At 42.6% G+C, this 26,219-nt stretch overlaps 1 long non-coding RNA gene across 1 annotated transcript in view; it reads left to right on the forward strand.

Annotated features, from left to right (window-relative positions):
- Positions 1-3,709: 3,709 nt before the first annotated feature.
- LOC120519792 overlaps positions 3,710-26,219 on the forward strand; it is a 34,111-nt gene continuing 11,601 nt past the window's right edge. The window contains exon 1 of the long non-coding RNA XR_005631665.1: positions 3,710-3,791. This is a non-coding gene — a long non-coding RNA (uncharacterized LOC120519792). The remainder of the gene's footprint in view (positions 3,792-26,219) is intronic.

The following is a 26,219-nucleotide window of genomic DNA, read 5'->3' on the forward strand; positions in this document are numbered from 1 at the left end:
CCGACAGTGTCGGGTTCAAGGGCTCCCAAAAACAAGATGGGAGCGTGGAGCAGAACCCGCATCGTCACAGTCTGACACAAATGTCATGAAATCAAAGTTCAGAACAAGACTGACAGATGAACATTCAAATGACTCAATGAGAGTGAACCTGAGGGGCTCCACTCCACCAGACACCTCAGTGCCAGTCATCTGACTAACTAAACAACACATCATACGTGTGACTGGACCTGTGAATAAAGTGACTCAGTGACATGTGACAAAATGACAAATGAATAAGTCATACAGTGGTGTGAAAAACTATTTGCCCCCTTCCTGATTTCTTATTCTTTTGCATGTTTGTCACACAAAATGTTTCTGATCATCAAACACATTTAACCATTAGTCAAATATAACACAAGTAAACACAAAATGCAGTTTTTAAATGATGGTTTTTATTATTTAGGGGGAAAAAAAATCCAAACCTACATGGCCCTGTGTGAAAAAGTAATTGCCCCTTGTTCAAAAATCACCTAACTGTGGTGTATCACACCTGAGTTCAATTTCCGTAGCCACCCCCAGGCCTGATTACTGCCACACCTGTTTCAATCAAGAAATCACTTCAATAGGAGCTGCCTGACACAGAGAAGTAGACCAAAAGCACCTCAAAAGCTAGACATCATGCCAAGATCCAAAGAAATTCAGGAACAAATGAGAACAGAAGTAATTGAGATCTATCAGTCTGGTAAAGGTTATAAAGCCATTTTAAAGTTTTGGGACTCCAGCGAACCACAGTGAGAGCCATTATCCACAAATGGCAAAAACATGGAACAGTGGTGAACCTTCCCAGGAGTGGCCGACCGACCAAAATTACCCCAAGAGCGCAGAGACGACTCATCCGAGAGGTCACAAAAGACCCCAGGACAACGTCTAAAGAACTGCAGGCCTCACTTGCCTCAATTAAGGTCAGTGTTCACGACTCCACCATAAGAAAGAGACTGGGCAAAAACGGCCTGCATGGCAGATTTCCAAGACGCAAACCACTGTTAAGCAAAAAGAACATTAGGGCTCGTCTCAATTTTGCTAAGAAACATCTCAATGATTGCCAAGACTTTTGGGAAAATACCTTGTGGACTGATGAGACAAAAGTTGAACTTTTGGAAGGCAAATGTCCGTTACATCTGGCGTAAAGGGAACACAGCATTTCAGAAAAAGAACATCATACCAACAGTAAAATATGGTGGTGGTAGTGTGATGGTCTGGGGTTGTTTTGCTGCTTCAGGACCTGGAAGGCTTGCTGTGATAGATGGAACCATGAATTCTACTGTCTACCAAAAAATCCTGAAGGAGAATGTCCGGCCATCTGTTCGTCAACTCAAGCTGAAGCGATCTTGGGTGCTGCAACAGGACAATGACCCAAAACACAGCAGCAAATCCACCTCTGAATGGCTGAAGAAAAACAAAATGAAGACTTTGGAGTGGCCTAGTCAAAGTCCTGACCTGAATCCAACTGAGATGCTATGGCATGACCTTAAAAAGGCGGTTCATGCTAGAAAACCCTCAAATAAAGCTGAATTACAACAATTCTGCAAAGATGAGTGGGCCAAAATTCCTCCAGAGCGCCGTAAAAGACTCATTGCAAGTTATCGCAAACGCTTGATTGCAGTTATTGCTGCTAAGGGTGGCCCAACCAGTTATTAGGTTCAGGGGGCAATTACTTTTTCACACAGGGTCATGTAGGTTTGGATTTTTCATTTTCCCTAAATAATAAAAACCATCATTTAAAATCTGCATTTTGTGTTTACTTGTGTTATATTTGACTAATGGTTAAATGTGTTTGATGATCAGAAACATTTTGTGTGACAAACATGCAAAAGAATAAGAAATCAAGAAGGGGGCAAATAGTTTTTCACACCACTGTATCTGTTGTGGCCCATGCCCCTTCGATACAGCCATGGGCAACACACTACTTCCCCAGGTAGCCCCCCTGAGTTGCATCAGGACCACAGTCATGGGACTTCGGAGCTCAGTCTTGTTGGAGCTGCACGGCTTCCTAAACCCGTCTGGGTGGCAGTGCAGCCAGATGCAAGTTATCAAGCACCTGCAGCACTAAGGATCTGCGTTGGCATCCTGAAGGTTGCCGGTTCAAATCCCTGTCACTTCCAAAAAGAGATCCTACTCTGCTAGGCTCTTGAGCAAGACCCTCAACCTGTAATTGCTCTAGGGGCACTGTACAATGGCTGAACCTGCGCTCTGACCCCAAGGGGAACGTGAAAACGAACAATTTCCTAATACAAGAAAATTGTATAAGGCGAAATGAAGAAGAAAAAAAAGGAGCCAGCAGCCACCACTCCGGGAGCCAGAGTCGGGAGGAGGAGGAGGAGGACATCGCTTTCCAGGAGGTGTGGTGGTGAAGAAGAGAGTAGCGTGCCCTCTGGTTTGGTTTGTGCTTTTGGGACAGTGCTGTGGCTGAGGGGCACGGAATAAGAAAAATAAATGTTTGTTTTCTTTCTGCGCGTGCCTCCCTGTCTCTTTGTGCCGGGCCGGGCGTCTATTCAGTGCCTTTTCACACTGTGGATTTGGAATTGCATTGTTTTGTTTTGACGCTGCGGTGGGTTGGCACCCTGCCCAGGATTGGTTCCTGCCTTGTGCCCTGTGTTGGCTGGGATTGGCTACAGCAGACCCCCGTGACCCTATTTGGATTCAGCAGGTTAGAAAATGGATGGATGGATGTTTTGTTTTGACGGCATTCATGTTTTAATTGAATAGTGTGAATGCATGCAGACATACAAAATGCACTTGCAGGTGAACTCAATATGTTTTTGTGATGTTTTAATGTTAACTGTGAGTAGTGGACACCAACATTTTGTAAATAATTTTTGTGAAATAAGCTATGAGAATAAATGTTAGCAAACATGAGGAGCTCTCGGCCATTTTCATTTTGTAAAAGTAGCTCTCAGGGGGAAAAAAAGGTTGGAGACCCCTGGACTAGAGGATTATAAATAGGAGGAAATCCCAAAAAAAGCTTGACACCTCGCATAAGTAGACCTCGAGAGGAGTTGGATGATATATCATATGAGAGGTGAGTCAGGAGGTGCTGAACCCAATAAAGGTAAAGTGATTTCCAAGTAATTCTTATAAACTAAGGTGACCAGAACTTTTTTGGGCCAATCAGGAGACATGGCGGGGGGTTGGGGGAGGGGCCAGAGGAGCGTAGACTACAGTACATACAAAGCGAAAACTTATCATGTGATTTCTCGCCAAAGCTGCAGGATGCGGTAAAGCATAACCTCCGTCAAAACACCGCGCATGCGCGCCGCGTTCAAATTATCCTGGTGATGAGATACATTCGAAAAAGTGAACCAGCTGAAAACGGGGACGAAATCTTACAACCGGGGACAAAACGGGGACATGTTTCTGTTGTCCGAAAACGGGGACGGATGGTCACCTTATATAAACACAAAATATTTCAGTAGCCACAAACAAAAAGCAATAATTGTGAAACTCCTGTAACTAACTAACTGTGGGACACTCAGAGAAAAAAAAAAAAAAAAAAGAGTGGCCAGAATAGTTTCTTATTAATGTAAACGCGAAAAGTGAATACTATTTGGTAAACAAAGGGTCCCTGTTGTCGATTGGACCATGAAAACGGACTGTGGCATGAGCAGTAATTGATAGGAACTTGTTTCACACTGAAGTGGTTCCGTCAGGGTTGCAGTAAAGGGACGAACTTCGGTCCGACCCTCAGACGCAACTTGGACAACAAACTGAAAGTTGTGTTTGCTCATTGCTGCTCCACTTTACCTATTTCACAGGTTAGTGTACAATAAATTGGAGTATTTTACCTTTTAACTGAGAGTCAAGTATACTCAGAACATGACGGTAGTATGCTGATGTGTATTGCAACAGAGGCGCGAAGTCAAAACTCGCTAAATGCAGGCGGCAAGCTCCATGTTTGCAGAGACTGCGTTGCTGCGCTGTAGATAGACGGCGGTGCTGTAAATCAGGCATGTCAAACTCACTTTCATTGGTGGGCCGCTTCGACTGCCATACGTGCGTCAGCGGGCCGCACTGTAACACATACTATTATACTATTATACAAAGTTGCTGTAGCTTTCTTTCCAATACTGAAAACTTAAAAAAATTTAACACTTAAAGTTTAAAGAAAAGCAATTTATTTTCATACAATCTCTGTACAACAGCGTACAATTAGAGTCTTAGCCTCTTAGCTAGTCCTTATATAGGAGTCTTACAGTGTGAGATTTATTTCGTTTGTCCCGACACTTGGCATCTCTTGTTAGTAACCAGTTCGTCAATCTCAGGCTTACAATCTTGTGCAGCTACAACTTTTATGAGGGATGAAAGGTGCCTGACAGTAAGTCCTGAGCGATGTGGGGTTTTGGTAGCTTTCATTAACGATCACAAGTGCTCACAAAGGTAAGTGCTTCCGAACATAGACAGTACTCTCGATGCCAACTTACGGATCTGCACATACGAGGGTGGCAGGTAAGCATACAAGCCTGGCACACCAACTTCGTTGTATTTTGCCATCAGAATAGAAATCTGACTGCAGTTCAGGCAACTCCATTTGGGTATTCTCAGGCGCATTCCCATATTGTAAGAGAACAGCGCAAAGTCCTGTTCGTGTGAACTGAAATCACAAAAACGCTCACTGAACTCATTGCTCAGTAATTCATATTGGAAAACAAATCCTCCAAAAATCTAATTTTACTTTACTAAGTTTACTTCAATGTTTACATTGTAAAATAAGTCGATATGCAAAAAGCCCCCTGACCTACACAAATTATACAAACTCAAAATCACAAAAATCTGTTGACAAACAACTCGCCAAACTTCTCGTGTCCACTTCAGATCTTCAGCTGTAGTCTGCACTAACTGTTCATTACAATACTAGCACAAAATTACATAAAACTATAGAAAAAAAAAGTGAAAATTTGCGAGCTATTACTACTCGTGATGGTCAGTTCTGCCCAGTGGCCAGTCTCAGCAGCCCAGCCAGTAGTGTAGCCCAGTGGTCCGCAACCTGCTTGACACCAAGGACCGCTTTACTAGAAGCAAATTTTTCCAGGGATCGGTGGGCTGTTGGAGGTTGGAGTTTATGGGGTGATTATGGGCAGGTTCGTAGGGCAGTTTTATACACAATTTACATTACATTTCTATTATTATTAAGTTATAATTTAGTAATAGAAATTATACAGCTTACCATAATGCAGAATCAGTGAGAGCCCAGGGCTTGTTTTCCTGCAACCAAACGATCCCATCTGGGGATGATGGAAGACAGTGACACGCGAAGTGTGTTGCATATGTTCAGTCTGCTCCGTAATCTCGTTTTGGTTGCTGTCACTGCAGAAAACGTGCATCACAAAGATAGGATGTTGGAAATGGAAGCAACTTCAATAGCGTCTTTCACGTTATTTTAATATCCTCCTGTCTACAAGTTATGCTGACGAGAGTGTTTCTCAGCATTTCCTTGCGATGATCCACTTTCAGGGTGTGACTGATGCCCAAACCCAATGGCTGAAGCACTGCCGCGCAATTGGGTGGGAGGAACTCAACGCGAACATTATAGTCATCCTTTTCTTCTTCTTCTTCTTCACATTGTGAGGTTTCTGAACTCTTTTGGGATCTGGGATCCTCCTCCACCCAACGGGAACGACATGCCGAAGTGCGTCCCGAAACGCTATTGCCGCGTGTGAGATTGTTTGTCCGGGTCCCAGGAGAGTTTAAAAACCATATATTCTTGAATGAGTGCCGCATTAATAGGAATGTTTCTTGAACAAGCATCACTGCAACCACATAAAAACGGCTTTTTCGGCGTCTTCAAGTGCAGCACTTCGCATACGTTTGCAACCCGAGATTTTTCTTCTTTTTTGCATATTACAAGTATGCCGTTTCTATAGAAGGGTGATAATGAGTTAAATTCTAATGGAAGTTTTTCAAATGTTGACGAGCAATAAGGAAAAGGTATCACTTAAAACCACACAAAACAAAAACAGCAAAAAAAACAGTACAAGGAAAGTTCGAAGAAAGAACATTTTTTTCCAGTGTTTCTATTTGGGGATTGTTGTGCAAATGTGCACAACTGAGCTGCGACCACAGAACTAACTGCTCTGTGGATGATTCATTCAAGCATTTCACGGTCACTTCGTTGTAATGAAAGTATCTGCTGGTGAATGTACTTCGTAGTAACAAGATTTCTGTGGACTCGTGTCATACGGGGAAACTATCAGAAACATAAAAATACTTTGTTATAATACTCTCAAACCGTGGTCTCTCCTCTGTGTGCGCCGCTGCAAAGCCTCGCCTGCCTAGCGTTCTGAAAAGTGTCCTCAGTGAAGGGGGCAGCCTTTTTGCTGTAGCCCTTCACTGAGTTAGTCTCCATTGCTAGCAGTTCTCTTGGGCCGCAGACCTCAGCCTAGCACTTCAGTTGCGACTTCGCGGCTGCAACTACAGTGGTGTGAAAAACTATTTGCCCCCTTCCTGATTTCTTATTCTTTTGCATGTTTGTCACACAAAATGTTTCTGGTCATCAAACACATTTAACCATTAGTCAAATATAACACAAGTCAACACAAAATGCAGTTTTTAAATGATGGTTTTTATTATTTAGGGAGAAAAAAAATCCAAACCTATATGGCCCTGTGTGAAAAAGTAATTGCCCCTTGTTAAAAAATAACCTAACTGTGGTGTATCACACCTGAGTTCAATTTCCGTAGCCCCCCCAGGCCTGATTACTGCCACACCTGTTTCAATCAAGAAATCACTTCAATAGGAGCTGCCTGACACAGAGAAGTAGACCAAAAGCACCTCAAAAGCTAGACATCATGCCAAGATCCAAAGAAATTCAGGAACAAATGAGAACAGAAGTAATTGAGATCTATCAGTCTGGTAAAGGTTATAAAGCCATTTCTAAAGCTTTGGGACTCCAGCGAAACACAGTGAGAGCCATTATCGACAAATGGCAAAAACATGGAACAGTGGTGATGTGGTGTTATGGGTCCACAGCTCGTTGAGCAAAGGCCATTCATTTTAAATAAGTAATCGACGCGCTCGCAGCTTAGCGAGGAGTCGTTGGGCCATAGCGAGCCGTGGGACGATCCGTAGGGTGTGGGCGTTTCTCACCGAGTGCACAGGTGAGGAACTGCCCACATTCGTGATTGTCCCATGGCTAATGCTGCAGCTGCTGTGGCCCCTCACGTTTTAAAAAGAAGCGCGAGTCGGTTGTGGGGGAGGTAAAAAAAAGGAGATGAGGAAAGAGGACAAAGGTTACAGGGAGCGAGGAAGCAGGCGGTGCGTGAGTGTGGTGAGCGCGCGATCGAGCGCTCGTGGGCAGGTGCGAGGAAGCTGGGTGTTAGGCCGACACCCAGGCGTTTGAGTTGAGGTTGCTCCCACTGAGTGACCAGGTAGCGGGAGTGCCTAGAGGAAAGCGACGAGCCGCAGAAGGCCTGGAAAGGAAGCGAAGTCGGGAGGCTTGGTGGTGGAGTCCCCAATGTGTGCGTCCTGGTCATTGGTGGACATCAAGTCTCGGGGACTGGGATGAGTGCCATACCGAAGCCAGGGATCAGGAGGTCTCCAGTCTCGCGTGTGTTGTAGGAGGGCAGCTGCAGAGAGCGTCTTGCCTGCTGCTAAGCCCAAACGGGATAAGCAGGTGAGACGTTAACAGAAACGCTAATAAACGATGCACCGGATTTGTTGTTTTAAGACTGCTTCCTAGAGAAGATTTTAACCTCTGGTTTTAAAGGATTGTTTTTTCTTATTGTTGTTTTAACCTCCACGTTTTCATTTTATGGATTATTTATTTAATGAACTTTTGAAACTGCACTATTTATTGGAACACTTTATTTTGTTGACTGTTTTTTAATGAAAGCACTGTTTTCACTTTTAACCATCCCCTTGTTCAGATGCTCAATTACAGTATTTGCCTCCACTGACTAGCTCACTCGGTAACATTATCGACGGTGTTGGGTTCAAGGGTTCCCAAACAGCCATGGGAGCGTGGAGCCAGAACCCACATCGTCACAGGTGAACCTTCTCAGGAGTGGCCGGCCGACCAAAATTACCCCAAGAGCGCAGAGACGACTCATCCAAGAGGTCACAAAAGACCCCAGGACAACGTCTAAAGAACTGCAGGCCTCACTTGCCTCAATTAAGGTCAGTGTTCACGACTCCACCATAAGAAAGAGACTGGGCAAAAACGGCCTGCATGGCAGATTTCCAAGACACAAACCACTGTTAAGCAAAAAGAACATTAGGGCTCGTCTCAATTTTGCTAAGAAACATCTCAATAATTGCCAAGACTTTTGGGAAAATACCTTGTGGACTGATGAGACAAAAGTTGAACTTTTTGGAAGGCAAATGTCCCGTTACATCTGGCGTAAAAGGAACACAGCATTTCAGAAAAGAACATCATACCAACAGTAAAATATGGTGGTGGTAGTGTGATGGTCTGGGGTTGTTTTGCTGCTTCAGGACCTGGAAGGCTTGCTGTGATAGATGGAACCATGAATTCTACTGTCTACCAAAAAATCCTGAAGGAGAATGTCCGCCATCTGTTCGTCAACTCAAGCTGAAGCGATCTTGGGTGCTGCAACAGGACAATGACCCAAAACACAGCAGCAAATCCACCTCTGAATGGCTGAAGAAAAACAAAATGAAGACTTTGGAGTGGCCTAGTCAAAGTCCTGACCTGAATCCAATTGAGATGCTATGGCATGACCTTAAAAAGGCGGTTCATGCTAGAAAACCCTCAAATAAAGCTGAATTACAACAATTCTGCAAAGATGAGTGGGCCAAAATTCCTCCAGAGTGCTGTAAAAGACTCATTGCAAGTTATCGCAAAAGCTTGATTGCAGTTATTGCTGCTAAGGGTGGCCCAACCAGTTATTAGGTTCAGGGGGCAATTACTTTTTCACACAGGGCCATGTAGGTTTGGATTTTTTTTCTCCCACATAATAAAACCATCATTTAAAACTGCATTTTGTGTTTACTTGTGTTATATTTGACTAATGGTTAAATGTGTTTGATGATCAGAAACATTTTGTGTGACAAGCGTGCAAAAGAATAAGAAATCAGGAAGGGGGCAAATAGTTTTTCACACCACTGTATACTTGCAGATGACGTTTCCGGTACAGTAGTGCCATGGAAAAAACGTGCTTTTGTCAGAAGGCAGAAGTAAGAAAAGTCAATAAGTAACGCCAAAGATGCAGAATGATTCAATCACAAACGATAGTAATCATTTTGTACAAGTTTAGTGCTACTAGGATCTGTCATGCGGGTTTGCTGTAAATCATTAACCAGACAAGAGCGTGGCTTTTTAAATAGTTGCTTGGCTCCTGAACACTTAGTACTCTTGTTAAATGTATATTTTGTAAATTGTATTAGGTGTAAATAAGTTATAGAATGGCTGAAATGTTGTGATGAATGGTTATTATGCATAAATATGAAACGGGTAGTTATGAAAGTGTTTGAAATATGATAAGAGTAGCATTGAAGATATTTGATTAATGCTTAATGCTGATGTTTCATACCTTTAGAAATGTTATTAAAAAAAAAGGGTTATATAATGAAGAGATTAGTTGTGCCTCTGCATATGATTTAATAAAGCACATAGCTTGATTTAAATACAGTATTTCTGTAATCTTTTTCTATCTTATTGCTTACTGCATATATATGTGTATGTGATCTTGTTTATTGAGACTCTTGGTGGAATGAAGAGGTACTTTATTGGGAACACACCTGAGAATGTGAATGTAAAATAGTCAAATATATATGCAGGGTAATAATGACTTTATTGGATGTGAATAAAGAGACGCAACTTGGACAACAAACTGAAAGCGGTGTGCGCTCATTGCTGCTCCACTTTATCTATTTCACAGGGCCAAAGACCTGGATTATGTCACCTTTGAGGGCCAGTGGAGTTCAGTTCCAGATAGGCATGGGCGGTATCCAAATTTTGATACCGTCAAACCTCCTTCCTATTTTACCTCGGTATACGGTATTACCGTGAATAATAAAAAAATTGTGACGTATTGTGATCACCAAACTGTTGGCTTGTGCCTAAACCGTTCAGAAACTGAATATCAAACACTAATACTGAAACAATAACAAAATAACATGCAGAACAATATTAACAACTTTTATTAGCAACAAATAGCGGTTTATAAAAAAGTGCAAATACAACAGTCAAACAGAATTAAATTAACATAAACATCCAGAACAATTTTCCCGCGGAGACGTGCACACAAATCAATTAAATTAAATCACACCGCCTGAACAACTTTTAATAACAAATATGAGCAGGTTATAAAAAAGTGCAACTAGACCCACAACAGTCAACCAGAGTTGAATTAACATAAACATCATCCATATTATAAAAAGTATTGCCAAGCAATAGTCCTAAACAAAAACGTCTTCTTTCCAATATCGTTTTTAACGTAAACCAAATAAAAATACCTGAATCAATTAAATAAAATAAACACAGTGCTTAAAAGGAACGAATGGCAAGTGGCATCAATCTATTCAAGATTTCGCTAGAAAACCAGCATGTTTACTTTGTCCGGCTTTAACAGGGCACGTTGTGGCCCGACAACTTTACCTGCGGTGCTGAAAACCCACTCCGATGGTGTGCTTGTGGCACAGACGCGCAGGTACTTTCGTGCCACTCGCGACATTTGGGGAAACGCCCGCAGCATTTTTCCACCAGAGAAGTGGGTCCTCGTCTCCTTGAGTAACTGGCTCCAAACAGTAGGCTGTTATTTCAGCTCCGACTCGGTCCTCTACGGTTTTGACGGGACCTGCCATTGCATCAGATTTTTTTTGCAGCATACTCCCCAAAGTCATCTTTTTCGTGAGGGTGCAGGTTGCTCCTCTCCCTCTTCCACTCTGATGGCCACTGGACCTGCTGCCTCTAAGCTCACGATCTCAGCCTGTAATTCAGCCTTGGTCTCAGCCAATGCGTTGTCATCCGTCTCATATCCTCCACGGTAACGAGGGTCGAGGAAAGTGCATTTTCGCAATATTTTGCGTACTGAATTGGATTCATACTTGGCCTCCAGCTTTGTTAGAATTCCAGTTTTGATTGACTTTGTTAGCTGGGGGTCATTTTCTGACGCAGCCAACACATTGTCCCTGCAGAGCTGTAGTATGGGGAGGATACAGGAACTGGTCACATAATTTTCTCCTGACAAAATATCAGTGACGTTACCGACTGGTTTCAGTGCTTCGTGAACAGCTTTCAAGACGTCCATGTCCTGCCAGGTCAGGGACAGGCTGCTCCTTCTGTCATCAGACAGGACGTGTCTGATCGCTTGGGCCTGCTCGAGGATTCGCTCCACCATTGCCAGTTTGGAGCCCCAGCGAGTTGCGCAGTCCTGCCGACGTATGGATGGATGAATTAATTAATGAATGATGAATAAATGATTAAATAAAGTATCTATCTATCTATCTAAATGAATGAATAGGCCTAAATAATCAAATTAATGAATAAATAGGCATAAATAAACGAATGAATGAATAAATAGGCATAATAACGAAATTCGTTTTATTTAGGCCAATTCATTCGTTAATAAACGAATGAATGAATACATAGGCCTAAATAAACGAATGAATGCATAAATAAATAAGTCCATTAACGTATACAGGGAGTGCAGAATTATTAGGCAAGTTGTATTTTTGAGGATTAATTTTAATATGGAACAAACACAGTGCTATCAGTCAATCCAAAATGTTAATAATCCTGAAACCTGAATGTTTCACAACGGAAATGTGAGTGTGAACATCATCAGGGGAATACATATGTGCGCACAATTATTAGGCAACTATTAGTGTGCAGATTTATTATGCAACTAAAGGAAAAATGAAAATTTTCCCATCTCACTTGTTTATTTTCATCTGTTATAGTGAGAATAATAAACAAACACCTCAAAATTTACAAATAAACATCTCTGACATTTCAAAAAAAATAAATCAATCAATCAATGACCAATATAGCCACCCTTCTTTCCAATAACAGTCATAAGCCTTTCCATTCATGGAGTCTGTCAGTTTCTTGATCTGTTGACGATCAGCTTTTTGTGGAGCAGTGACTACAGCCTCCCAGACACTCTTCAGAGAGGTGGATTGTTTTTCTCCCCGTAAATCTAGCGTTTAAGAAGTGCCCACAAGTTCTCGACAGGGTTTAGGTCAGATGAGGAAGGGGCCATGTCATTATTCCTTCATCTTTAAGGCCTTTACTGGCTGGCCACACAGTGGAGAACTTCGATGCAAGTGATGGAGCATTGGCCTGCATATAAATCATGGTCTTTTCCTGTATCACTGTTTGAAGAAAGTGTCTTGAAAAACTGGCAGTAGGTTTGGGAGTTGATTTTGAGTTCATCTTCAATGCAAAAGGTCCAACTAGCTCATCTTTAAAAATACCAGCTCATACCAGTACCCCACCTCCACGTTGGAGTGGAGCTCTGTGCCCATTACTGATCCACAGGTCCATCCATCTGGTCCATCAAGAGTCACTCTCATCTCATCGGTCCATAAAACCTTTGAAAAAAAATCTGTCTTCAGATATTTCTTGGCCCAGTTTTGACGTTTCAACTTATGTTTCTTGTTCAGTGGTGGTTGGGTTTCAGCCCTCCTTACCTTGGCCATGTCTTTGAGCACTGAACACCTTGTACTTCTGGGCACTCCAGGTAGGTTGCAGCTCTGGAATATGAAAGTACTGGAGGATAATGGGTTCCTGGTAGCTTCACGTTTGATTCTTCTCAAATCTTTGGCAGCTAATTTGCGTCTTTTGTTCTCAACACGTTTCTTGCGACCCTGTTGACTATTTGCAACAAAATGTTTGATGGTTCTGTGATCACACACCAATATCTTAGCAATTCCAAAAGTGCTGCATCCCTCTGAAAGACTTTTTACAATTTTTGACATTTCAGAGTCAGTTAAATCTCTTTTTGGCCCATTTTGCCTGAGGAAAACTAGCTGCCTAATAATTCTGCACACCTTGATATAGGGTGTTGATCTCCTTAGGCCACACCCTCCCTCATTACACAAATACACATCACCTGACGTGCTTAAATCCAATAAGCATTCAAGTTGATACAGCTTGGAGTTGGAATATACGCATAAAAATGATGATATGGTCAAAATACTCACTTGCCTAATAATTGTGCACACAGTGTATTATTCCACTTGGTGAAATTTGCATGCACATTTATTTCAGGCTAAATAAGTCCCTTATTGGCATCAAGCCTGCATTTACTTGATAAAAAAATACAGGAAAAAAATTACAATTTAAAAAATGGTTTTCTATTTTAATATAGCCTACTTTTCAATATAATTTATGTGATGCAAAGCATATATATATATATATATATATATATATATCCCTTTTTTATATTTGAGCCCCTGCCCCTGAGGAACTCTCTGCACGTTTTATGCTTACCGTTATGAGACTATGTTTTTGGAGTCCCAAGTCCACTTGCTTCTTGTGGAGTTCATGCTTACGTTGCCAGCTGTGTGAAAAAGCCCCGACAATATTACGGCATAGTCCGAGGGCGCTCGGTTTTGCCTCTGGTCAGGCAATCCATTTGTGACAGCCAAGTTTAGATTGTGACCGAAGCAGCATAGCCACGCCAATGCAGGGACCTGATTGCGGCATGAATGTTGGCAGCGTTGTCAGTGGTTATGGCTGAAAGTTTTTTCTCGTCAAGTTGCCATTCCTGAAGTGCAGCTCTGAGCGCAGCAGCAAGATTGTCTGCTGTATGACTCTCAGGAAAATACGTAGTTTGGAGGCATTTGGATTCAAGTTTCCAGTCAGGTGTAATAGTATGGACAGTCAGAGACATATATAGTGTCATGTTAACTGACGACCACATGTCAGTTGTTAAGGAATAACTGTGTGACGCTGACAGCAGCACTTGAACATTGTCTCTAACTTTACTATATAAATGTGGGACGGCTGTTTGTGAGAAATATTTCCGTCCAGGCAGCTCGTACTGGGCATCTAGGACCTTTACCATGTCCGTAAAGGACTTTTTTTCCACTGTGTGGAAAGAGACCATTTCCTTCGCCAAGTATTTTGTCACTGCATCAGTACAGGTTTTCCAACGGACACTGTCCCTTTTGTACTTTGTTGCTTTCCGAAGGCCCCATTATCGCCGGCTGCGTACTGGCGGTGGACCTAAATGTTGTTGGTCCTGCATCGGGAGGCGTTGAAACTGTTGCACTGAGTGAACTCGGGTTCATCCTCGCAGCAGTGAGTGGATGGTGGTTTCGTATATGCGACCTTAGGTTCGATGTATTTCCATCTCTCGCGGTCACCTTTTGTTGCACAATTTGCAAATTGCCTCGTCCGTATTTACCGCATCTCCCTTCTCGTTCGGCCGAAACCCGAAATACTGCCAAACTGCAGAAGTTGTGTTCTTTTTCGAGACCAGGTCACTTGGTGCGCGACTCGCCATCTTTCCCCACCTCTCTGTTTCTCCTCCACGCTGTCACGTGATGACAACCACGCATCGCATACGCATTTTTAGGCATTAAATAAATTATATTTAATCCTTGTCTCCTATATAAGTGCATTGTTTTTATGACGGTATAACGGTATTGAAACTGACACCGTTGCTATTTTTAGATCCCGCGGGATACCATATTACCGTTTTACCGCCCAAGCCTAGTTCCAGACCTGGTTGATGTAGCTCATCCTCTGGTGGAGGCAAAGTTCACGTACACTTCGGGATTTGCTACTTTCGTCATTTCTGTTGCTGTGGCCCACTAGTGGGGCCCGTAACATAACTAACTAACTAACTCAGTGAGTGCTGGGTCCCACCTCCCTAGCAAGGGTTCAAATTCTTGTTTTACGTCTGTTTTGTTTTTTTTATTTAATGTTAATGTTACTTTTGGGAGGCACGGTGGCGCAGTGGGTAGCGCTGCTGCCTTGCAGTAAGGAGACCTGGGTTTGCTTCCCTTGTCCTCCCTGCGTGTTTGCATGTTCTCCCCGTGTCTGCGTGGGTTTCCTCCCACAGTCCGAAGACATGCAGGTTAGGTGGATTGGCGATCCTAAATTGTCTCTAGTGTGCGCCTGGTGTGTGTGTGTGTGTGTGTGCCCTGCGGTGGGCTGGCACCCTGCCTGGGGTTTATTTCCTGCCTTGCGCCCTTTGTTGGCTGGAATTGGCTCCAGCAGACCCCCGTGACCCTGTAGTTAGGATAAAGCGGGTTGGATAATGGATGGATGTTACTTTTGCTGATGATTCGCATTATCCTTTGTTTTTTTTAATTGTGTCGAGTGTGGAATATAACCGGATCACAGACAGACACGGAGCCACAAGTGCAAGCACACACGCTTTTAATTCTCTTTCTCTTCAGTTACCCACGAATAACTTGGTCCCTTTTCTCTCTCTTTTCTCTTTTCTGCTGCCTCCATTCCTCTCCCTCAAGTTCTGTCCTCCACCTCCTGTGATTAGTGGTGAGGCAGCTCATTTTATAGCACACCCCAAAGTGCTCCAGGTGTTTCTCAACCCTCTTCTGGCTGCACTTTCCAGGTGTGGCGGATGAGGAACCTCCAAGGATCCAGAATCACCTGCTGCACCCCCTTGCAGCACCCACGGAACCCAGCAGGGCTTCTCCAAACTACAAGTCCCAGCAGACCTTGCAGGAATCTGTGTTAGTGTAACAACCCAGGTAGGCTGCCCTCTAGTATCCTGGGGGAGATGTGTCCCCTTGGTCTTTCATCCCAGCCAGGTGATAGTCCTGGCCGTCCGCCACACTAGGTATGTAAACTGCCTGGATTATTTTCCATGTGTTCTGTGGGTGGTTCTAAATCCAGAGGGTCTCCCACAGTTCCTGGTGGTTCATTTCGAATGCACTAGTGAGTTTTGGTGAGTTTTTGAGTTTCTCCTGTGCTTATTGTAAATTATTGGATTTTTTTGACCTTCTGGTCTATTTTTTGACTTTGCTTTGGGATTCTGTCTCCGGGCTTTGTTTCTCTGGTATTGTCTTATAGTTTTAGGCAATTCCTTTATGCCTGTTGTGCTCGCTGAGAACTTCATGTGTTGCATTCTCGTTATAGTAAAACCTTTTTTACTTTTGTAAGGTTTCTGTTTTTCTGTGGTGGGTTGGCGCCCTGCCCAGGATTGGTTCCTGCCTTGCGCCCTGTGTTGGCTGGGATTGGCTCCAGCAGACCCCAATGACCCTGTGTTCAGATTCAACGGGTTGGGAAATGGATGGATGGATGGATGGAGGTTTCTGTTTTTGTCCATTTATCTAGCCGCGGTTTGGTATAGCCCCTTTAGTGGGCAATTTTTGGGACTTTGTGAATTGGGATTCACACAAGTTAAAGTGATCCACTTCTGGTTTCCTCTGTCTGACTGAATTTAAAGGCTGAGGGAGGAGCCAGCAGCAGTGATGTCAGGGAGGCCCCGCCTCCTGGGGTGCTCCACCCACAAAGTGACAAAGAGACAATATAGAAGTATTACTTAAGAAACAAGCCTAACAGAAATAAAATTTAAAAAATATAAAAACAATAATAGATCAGAAAATACACATAAGCCAGAGAATAAAGCCTGGCTGTAACATAATGGAGTAAGTAAAGTGCTGTAGATGAACCACTCAGCACTCGCATAGATGTAGAAGATGTAGAATTCTTTATTGTCATTATGCATACACATAACAAAATTTTTTGTTGGTAGGACTCGGCTTCAAGGCAGAATACTTAGAATACACAATACACTATAAATCTACACTAATAAAAGGCAAAGCCCTCACTGACTCACTCACTCACTTACTTACTCACTGACTCACTCACTCGTCACTAATTCTCCAACTTCCCGTGTAGAAGGCTGAAATTTGGCAGGCTCATTCCTTACAGCTTCCTTACAAAAGTAAAGCAGGCTTCATTCTACACGTAATGGTCATAACGTTCGACAACGTCCACCATGTTGAACTTTCTTATTCATGGCCCCATCTTCACGAAATTTGGTAGGCAGCTTCCCTGCACTAACCGAAACCGATGTACGTACTTATTTCGGTAGTATGACGCCACTGTCGACCGCCATGTTGAACTTTCCAACGTCACGAATTCTCCAACTTCCTGTGTAGGTAGAAGGCTGAAATTTGGCAGGCTCATTCCTTACAGCTTACTTACAAAAGTTAAGCAGGTTTCATTTCGAAATTCTACGCGTAATGGTCATAACGGTCAACAATGTCTGCCATGTTGAACTTTCTTATTACAATACAATACAGTTTATTTTTGTATAGCCCAAAATCACACAGGAAGTGCCGCAATGGGCTTTAACAGGCCCTGCCTCTTGACAGCCCCCCAGCCTTGACTCTCTGAGAAGACAAGGAAAAACTCCCAAAAAAACCTTGTAGTGAAAAATGGAAGAAACCTTGGGAAAGGCAGAAAGAGAGACCCCTTTCCAGGTAGGTTGGGCGTGCAGTGGGTGTCAAAAGTAGGGGGTCAATACAATACAATACACAGAACAGAACAAATCCTTAATACAGCATAATAATATAAATTTTAGCAGTACGGAGCGAATTTAACAGTAGATGATATCACATAATAAGATTTGGATATTATTAGAGTCCTGGAGACCTCATCCATCAAGCTGCCTCCCCATTTGGCCATTCCACGGCTGAAACGTTGCTCGGTCAGCCATTCCGATGAAAGGACCCCTCTACCCCATGATTCCTGTGATCCTCCATCAGGGATGACTTTACCACAGGCAGGCAAACAACTTGGCAGGTGGGCAGTGGCATGAAGTGTCACATTTGAGTACCGAGAACAGAAACAGAACAGGTGAGGGTTAGTAACAAATTATAACAATCATGTTACTTATGTTTTAGTACTAATGACTAACAACAGAGATGCAGTCTGTACAGTTAATCAGCATCTCTAGTCAGGGTGTGCTAAACTGAAGTAGTGAGTCTTCAGCCGGGATTTAAAAGCTGGGACCGAAGGGGCATCTCTTATAGTAGCAGGCAGACCAGTCCACAGTTTAGGGGCCCTGTAACTAAAAGCTCGACCTCCCACTGTTATTTTATTAATCCTTGGAATCCTAAGCAGACGGGCATCTTGAGATCTTATGTGTTCATATTTTCTTATTCTTGTAATAATTCTTGCAGCCACATTTTGGATTAACTGGAGGCTGAATAGACAACAGTTTGAACAGCCAGTGAGCACCGCATTGCAGTAGTCAATCCTACTAGAGATAAATGCAGGAATTAATTTCTCAGAATCCTGTTTATTTAGAAAGCGTCTTAATTTCCTAACATTTTTAAGATGGGTAATATGTGCTTTAAATGACATGCTAGAATCAAAGATAACTCCTAGATTGCGGGCTGATTCAGTAAAATTAATTGGGATTCCAACTGAGTTAAATGATGACAAAATATTGCTGTGATCAGCGTCATTCCCTCCAACAATTAACATCTCTGTTTTATCTGTATTTAAAGACAAGTAGTTCTCATTCATCCACTCCTTTAATTCACTAACACAACTAATTAAAGACAACATCGGAGAAACTTCATTTGATTTAAATGAAAGGTATTACTGGGTGTCATCTGCATATGAGTAAAAATTAACATTATGTTTCCTAATGAGAGATCCCAGTGGAAGCATGTAAAGTGAAAACAGTAGAGGTCCGAGTACTGAGCCCTGCGGGACACCATATTGAACTTCTGTGTGTAATGATGGAGTACTCTCAGAACATTTCAGTACATATTGGAATCGATTTGATAAATAAGAACTAAACCAAGCGAGCACGGGGCCTGTAAGCCCAACATCGTTTTCTAGCCTGTGCAGTAAAATAGAATGGTCAATGGTGTCAAATGCTGCACTTAAGTCCAACAACATAATTACAGTGGAGTTTCCTTCATCAGAGGATATCAGAATGTCATTTACAACCCGTGTTAGTGCAGTTACTGTACTATGACCAGTGCGAAAGCCAGACTGGAATTTCTCAAATAAATTGTAATGCGTAAGGTGTGACTGAAGCTGACTGGCGACTACTTTTTCTAGTATTTTAGAGAGAAATGGTAAATTTGAAATAGGCCTATAGTTATTTAGTATGTGTGGGTCTAGGTCTGACTTTTTAAGTAAAGGTTTAATGACTGACACTTTTAGTGCATCAGGTATGTGCCATGCAATAATGAACTATTGATAACGGTTAGAATAGAATGCAAGAACATCCATTGCACTTTTTACTAGTTTTGTTGGCACTGGATCTAGGGAACAAGTAGTGGGCTTCATTTTAGTAATTAAAGTTAAGACTTCCTGCTCAGTTACAGGATTAAAATTATTAAAGTGCTGAATGCAATGTGCGACAGGGTCTGCTAAGCTAGTATTTGGTTTGTACTGTGATGCTGAGATCTGGGATCTTATATTTTTAATTTTCTCATTGAAGAAGTTCATAAAGTCTGTACTGCTAATATCTGTTGGTATTTTGCACTGTTGATCTGAATTCCCATTTGTTAATTTAGCCACTGCTCTAAACAGTACCGAGGATTTTTATTATTGCTATCTATTAATGTAGAATAGTATTCTGAGCGAGCTTTAAAGAGGGCTTTTTTATATTTATTAACACTCTCTGTCCATGCAATTTGAAAGACATGTAGCTTTGTTGTTCTCCATCTGCGCTCCAGTTTTCGACACTCTAATTTAAGAGCTCGAGTGTTTTCATTAAACCAGGGAGAGTTTCTATGTGCTTTGATCACTTTTGTTTTAGGGGAGCCACTGTGTCCAGAGCATCTCTCAAGGTCACATTATAATGTGATGTTAGCTGATCTAAATGGTTTTCCACAATTACACTCGACTTACTCAAGGTATCTATACATTTTGAAGCAGAATTACAATCTAGATGTCGCACTGTCTTTGTTTTAATCTGTGAGTGCGTTGGCAGGGCAGAACTAAATCAAATGTAATTAAGTAGTGATCGGAAATAACTTCATTTAATGGAGTAATATTTAAATTTTGAATTTCAACTTTGTAAGTTATAATTAAATCTAATGTGTGGTTATGATTGTTAGTTGAACCTTTGACAATCTGACAAAATCCTACTGAATTTAACAAATAAGTAAAACATTTGCTAAAAGTGTCAGTTTCCACATCAATGTGTACATTAAAATCCCCCATCAGTACTACGTGATCATAATTTATAGCCAAATCAGATAGAAGGTTGCTAAATTCAGTCATGAACAATGAATATGGCCCTGGTGGTCTGTAGACTAGCACTATAATTGTGTTGGAATCTGTTTTAATATTTAAAATGAATGCCTCAAAGGATGTAAAGTTGCCTACATTTTTAGAAGTGATTTGCATTTTGTTACAATGAATTATTCCAAGGCCTCCTCCTCGACCAGAATCTCTAGACTTAACCTTAACTTATTTATGGCCCCATCTTCACAAAATTTGGTAGGCGGCTTCCCTGCGCTAACCGAAACCAATGTACGTACTTATTTCGGTGGTGTGACACCACTGTTGGCCGCCATATTGAACTTTCCAACGGTCTTTCTTACTTATGGGCCCATCTTCAAGAAATTTGGTACGCGGGTTCCCAACGCTAACTGAATCCTACTTACGTACATATATACGTCCATAGCCTGCAGCTCGGTCACCATGTGAGGCGGCGTTGGGTCCCCCATCCCCACGCCTCCCACGTTGTTGGCTGCCTGCCTACATAAGGCCGTCTGTCGCTCAGGTCTCTACATTCCCTTCCTTGCTTCGCCACGGGATTCACGTCTCCCTGCTGATAACTACAGCCTTTTTATTTAATCCACTGCTTCTCCGATGTTTTATTGTTCGTTTATTACGATTATAGTTATTGTTTAGGTATTTTAGACTTACTTTACATTGTTCAGGTACCCATTTCCTTTATCATTCCAACCGTACCCCCATTAACATGTCTATCGAGGTGATCACCATCGATCAAAGAACTGTCACTTACCGAGTGGTTTCCATGCCCAGAGATGGCACCTGCCTTTTCCATTCTCTTTGTTACATATTGCACGGCCATATCAGGCTCACTCTTGATATCCGGAGGAACATTGTGTCTTATGTATTGAATGACTGGCACAGGTTCAAGGTGTTGACTGATGACGGTACAGAAGATAATTAGACTACACAGGAGCACTAGAAGAGTGAAATGCTTAAGCCCTTCACCTATGGATCTGCATGTGAGTTGATGGCTGCCGCTGAATTGTTCGGTTGTCACTTTCAAGTGTACTGAAATGGCCAAATATTTTACACCTTTCAACAACCGCCAATGCCTCTTAAACATCTTAGATTCACATGTGACGATTTCAGTAGTGGACACTTTGATGTTTATGAATGTTTAAACTCTCAAAAGCTGGATGTGAAGTTATCGATGAAACCGGTTGTATACTTACAATGCTTGACAGATACCGAATGTCACTTCAACACAAGTCCTACAAATACTGTCGTCATTGAAACAAACCATGAAACTCAAACCGATTACGACAGCAGCAATCCAAGCTGTGAGATTTGAGACAAGATTACTGTTCACATGGCCAACTGTACGTTACATGCTCAAGAGTAAGCTCAGCGCACAGCTTGGTCATATTACAACCGGAGAGCCGAACTCACAATGTGGTATACAAAGAGATCCTTATCAAATAATTATTGGTATATTTTCCCTCAGTTTAAAAAGGTTTAATTTTCTTCTTAATAAAAATTTTAATGCAGTACTTCGCCGCTGCGAAGTGCGGGTATTTTGCTAGTAATAAAATAAGCATAATAAGTATAAAAGACAGCAGCAATAAAACATCATCAAGTCCAGACTTTTCCTGAGGTAGTACGCCTGCAGAGACCGGTGAACAGTGTGCGTGGGTCTGCAGGGGAGGTTTACGAGGGAAAGTGTGTGTGCATGTCTACAGGGGGGCAGGTTAGGTGTAGATGTGTGTGTGTGTGTGTATCAGCAGGGGCAGATGGACTTCACAGCTCTGGGGAAAAAGCTGTCTTTCAGTCTGCTGGTACGTGTTTTTATGTTTCTGTACCGCTTTCCCGAAGGCAGTGGTACAAACAATCCATTTCCTGGATGAGTGAAAGCTGTAGCTATGCATTTGGCCCTTTTCTGCACCCTTCCAGCATATACAGTGTCCAGGTCTAGGAGAGGATTTCCCACGATCCCCTGTGCTGTTCTCACCACCCTTGCCCATTCCTTCCTGTCCTGTCCTGTGCTGCCGTACCACACTGTCATACTGTGACAGAAAATGCTTTCTGTAGCGAATCTGTAGAAGTTTGTGAGCAGCTGAGAGGGGAATCCAGTACGTCTCATCTTTCTGAGGAAGAAGAGTCTTTGTTGGGCCTTCTTTACCAGGTGAGATGTGTTCAAAGACCATGTCAGATCCGATGTGATGTAGATACCCAAGAACTTGATATTGTCCACACACATTACAACCTCCTTATGTATGAATATAGGAGCATGTTCTGTTCTTCTGGACCTCCTATAGTCCACAATGACCTCTTTGGTCTTGCTGGTGTTCAAGATGAGGTTGTTGAGTGAGCACCACCATAGTGCTAGGTGTTGTATCTCCTCTCTGTAGTGAGTCTCATCATTGTCTGATATGAGATCCACCACAGTCGTATCATCCGCAAACTTCACAGCCATATTTGTGGCATGGATGGCAGAGCAATCGTGCGTATATAACGTGAAGAGTGCTGGGCTGAGCACACAACCCTGTGGCGTACCTGTGTTCAGAACCATTGTGGCTGAAGTACGATCTCCAATTCTAACCACCTAAGGCCTGTTGGTGAGAAAGTCCCTGATTCAGAGACACAACGATGTGGACAGAGCCAGATTATGAAGCTTTTGTACCAGCTTTTCTGGGATTACAGTGTTCAAATGCTGAACTGAAATCAACGAATAGCATCCTAACATAAGTGTTAGGGCACTGCAGATGAGTCAGGGCTGCGTGAAGTACTATTGAGACGGCATCCTCGGTCGATCTGTTCCTCCTGTAGGCGAACTGATGGTTGTTAAATCCAGCAGGGATGTTATCCTTGATGTACTTTAGGAGGATTCTCTCAAAGCACTTCATTATTACTGGGGTCAGAGCCATAGGGCGGTAATCGTTAAGGCAGGTGACTGCTGATTTTTTTAGGCACTGGCACAATAGTGGAGGATTTGAGGCAGACAGGGACCATTACAAGTTGTAGAGAAAGGTTGAAAATGTCCAGCAAGACTCCTGCCAATTGATCAGCACATATCTTCAGTGTCTTACCTGTGTGGTATATCGCCGGCCATTTATCCCGGCCAATACCCTCACGCCGACAGATGGAGCTCTACTGGCAACATGGAGGTGCCCCGAATTCCAGCAGGGCCATGGGACGATGCAGGGAGGCCCAGGGGCTTATATTATCCATATAGCCCAGAAGTAATTCACAATCACGCAAACAGAAGAAATGATATACTTTTTGGCTGAAGAAGAAGAAGAAGAGTTTTCACCTGACCTGGAAGTGCTGGGTAATCACATGGACTGAGGGATCAGAAGCACTTCTGGGTCAAGGACTATAAAAGACTTTGGGGAAACACCAAAGCGTGGAGCTGAGTTGGGAGGAAGGGAACAAAGCCTCTGGGAGAGGAGCATTATTGTATTGATTTATGAGTATAGTGGAGTGGAGGGTGCTTTGTGCACAGTATTATTATAATAAAGTCAAGATTTGGACTTTTATCTGGTGTCTGGCGTCTGGTCTGAGGGTTCAAGAAGACGACATCGCCCCCTATCTGGCACACCTGACACCGTGTCCGGTCATGCAGCTTTGTTGGTGTTGATCCTCCTCAGGGTGGACCTCACTTGGTGCAGTTGCAGGACTATAGGCTGATGCTGCTTCTCCAGTCAAGGGAGATGTACAGTCTCCCTAATGCTAGATGCATCAAAGTGTGCAAAGAAACTGTTCAAGATGTCAGGGAGACCTGCTGATCGCTGCGCTTGGTTCTGGTCTTTCAGCCTCTCCACATGTTCCATGGATCATTGTTATCAAAATACTCCTCGATACGCTGTTTGTATCTGTATTTTGCCAGATTTATTCCTTTTTTTTAGTTCTTTTTCGGGCTTTGCTATATGCCAGCCTGTTGCCTGACCGATATGCAGCGTCCCGGGCTTTAAGCAATCCAACCACGGTTTCTGATTTGTAAACACCCTAAAGGTCTTCATGGGCAGGACAGCATCAGTACAGAACTGCACATAGGACAGGACAGATGATGTCTATCCCTCTACATCTGTGCCCTCTTTGAACAATCCTCCGTCAGTATACTCAAAACAGTTTTGTAATGCTGAAGATGCCTCCTCCGTCCATACCTGTACTGTTCTGGTAGTCGGTTTCGTCTTGCAGATCATGGGAGTATAGGCTGGGATCAGCTCCACTGCGATGTGGTCCGACATGCCCAGATGTGGGGCTGCTACAGCCTTGTATGCTTCTGGGATGTTGCAATAAACTTGATTCAGAATGCTATTGTCTCTAGTGGGAAAGTTTATAAATCCTCGAAATTTGGGAAGCACTGCTTTTAATTCTAAATGATTAAAGTCACAGGCTACAATCACAGCCGCGTCTGGATTGACATTCATTTGTCTGCTAATCAGGCAGTACAGCTCTTCCAATGCCAATTTAGCGTTAGCTCGCGGTGGCATATAAACAGCAACTATCAGGATGGAGGACAACCCTCTTACGGCTTGAATGGTCTGCATTTCACTGCTACAGTGGTGCGTGAAAGTTTGTGAACCCTTTAGAATTTTCTATAATTCTGCATAAATATGACGTAAAACATCATCAGATTTTCACTCAGGTCCTAAAAGTAGATAAAGAGAAACCAGTTAAACAAATGAGACAAAAATATTATACTTGGTCATTTATTTATTAAGGAAAATGATCAAATATTACATATTTCCTTCCACAACATTTCGATTGGATTAAGGTCAGGACTTTGACTTGGCCATTCCAGAACATTCACTTTATTCTTCTTTAACCATTCTTTGGTAGAACGACTTGTGTGCTTAGGGTCGTTGTCTTGCTGCATGACCCACCTTCTCTTGAGATTCAGTTCATGGACAGATGGCCTGACATTTTCCTTTAGAATTCTCTGATATCATTCAGAATTCATTTTTCCATCAATGAAGGCAAGCCGTCCTGGCCCAGATGCAGCACAACAGGCCCACACTATGATACTACCACCACCATGTTTCACAGATGGGATGAGGTTCTTCTGCTGGAATGCAGTGTTTTCCTTTCTCCAAACATAACGCTTTTTATTTAAACCACAAAGTTCTATTTTGGTCTCATCCGTCCACAAAGTATTCTTCCAATGGCCTTCTGGTTTGTCCACGTGATCTTTAGCAAACTGCGGATGAGCAGCAATGTTTTTTTTTTTGGAGAGCAGTGGCTTTCTTCATGCAACCCTGCCATGCACACCATTGTTGTCCAGTGTTCTCCTGATGGTGGACTCATGAATATGAACATCAGCCAATGTGAGAGAGGCCTTCATTTACTTAGAAGTGACCCTGGGGTCCTTTGTGACCTCGCCGACTATTACACGTGTGCCTTGCTCTTGGAGTGATCTTTGTTGGTCGACCACTCCTGAGGAGGGTAACAATGGTCTTGAATTTCCTCCATTTGTACACAATCTATCTGACTGTGGATTGGTGGAGTCCAAACTCTTTAGAGATGGTTTTGTAACCTTTAACAGCCTGATGAGCAACAACAACTCTTTTTGTGAGGTCCTCAGAAATCTCCTTTGTTTGTGCCATGATACACTTCCACAGATGTGTTGTGAAGAGCAGACTTTGATAGATCCTGTTCTTTAGATAACACAGGGTGCCCACTGACACCTGATTGGCATCCCATTGATTGAAAACACCGGACTCGAATTTCACCTTCAGACTAACTGCCAATCCATGAGGTTCACATATTCGATCATATTCCTCAATAAATAAATGACCAAGTATAATATTTTTGTCTCATTTGTTTAACTGGTTTCTCTTTATCTACTTTTAGGACTTAAGTGAAGATCTGATGATGTTTAGGTCATATTTATGCAGAAATGTAGAAAATTCTAAAGGGTTCACAAACTTTCAAGCACCACTGTATAATCATTCTGCAAACAAAACTATTGCCACCTTGTACTTCTGACCAACATCATGCAGAACAACTCATGGCACATAACAACGACAACAACACAACATACACACTTGGAGGCTGAGAGTGTGACAGACCACTTAAGCTCTGA

The sequence above is a fragment of the Polypterus senegalus genome, chromosome 1 (assembly GCF_016835505.1).
Source record: "Polypterus senegalus isolate Bchr_013 chromosome 1, ASM1683550v1, whole genome shotgun sequence".
Taxonomy (NCBI): Eukaryota; Metazoa; Chordata; class Cladistia; order Polypteriformes; family Polypteridae; genus Polypterus; species Polypterus senegalus.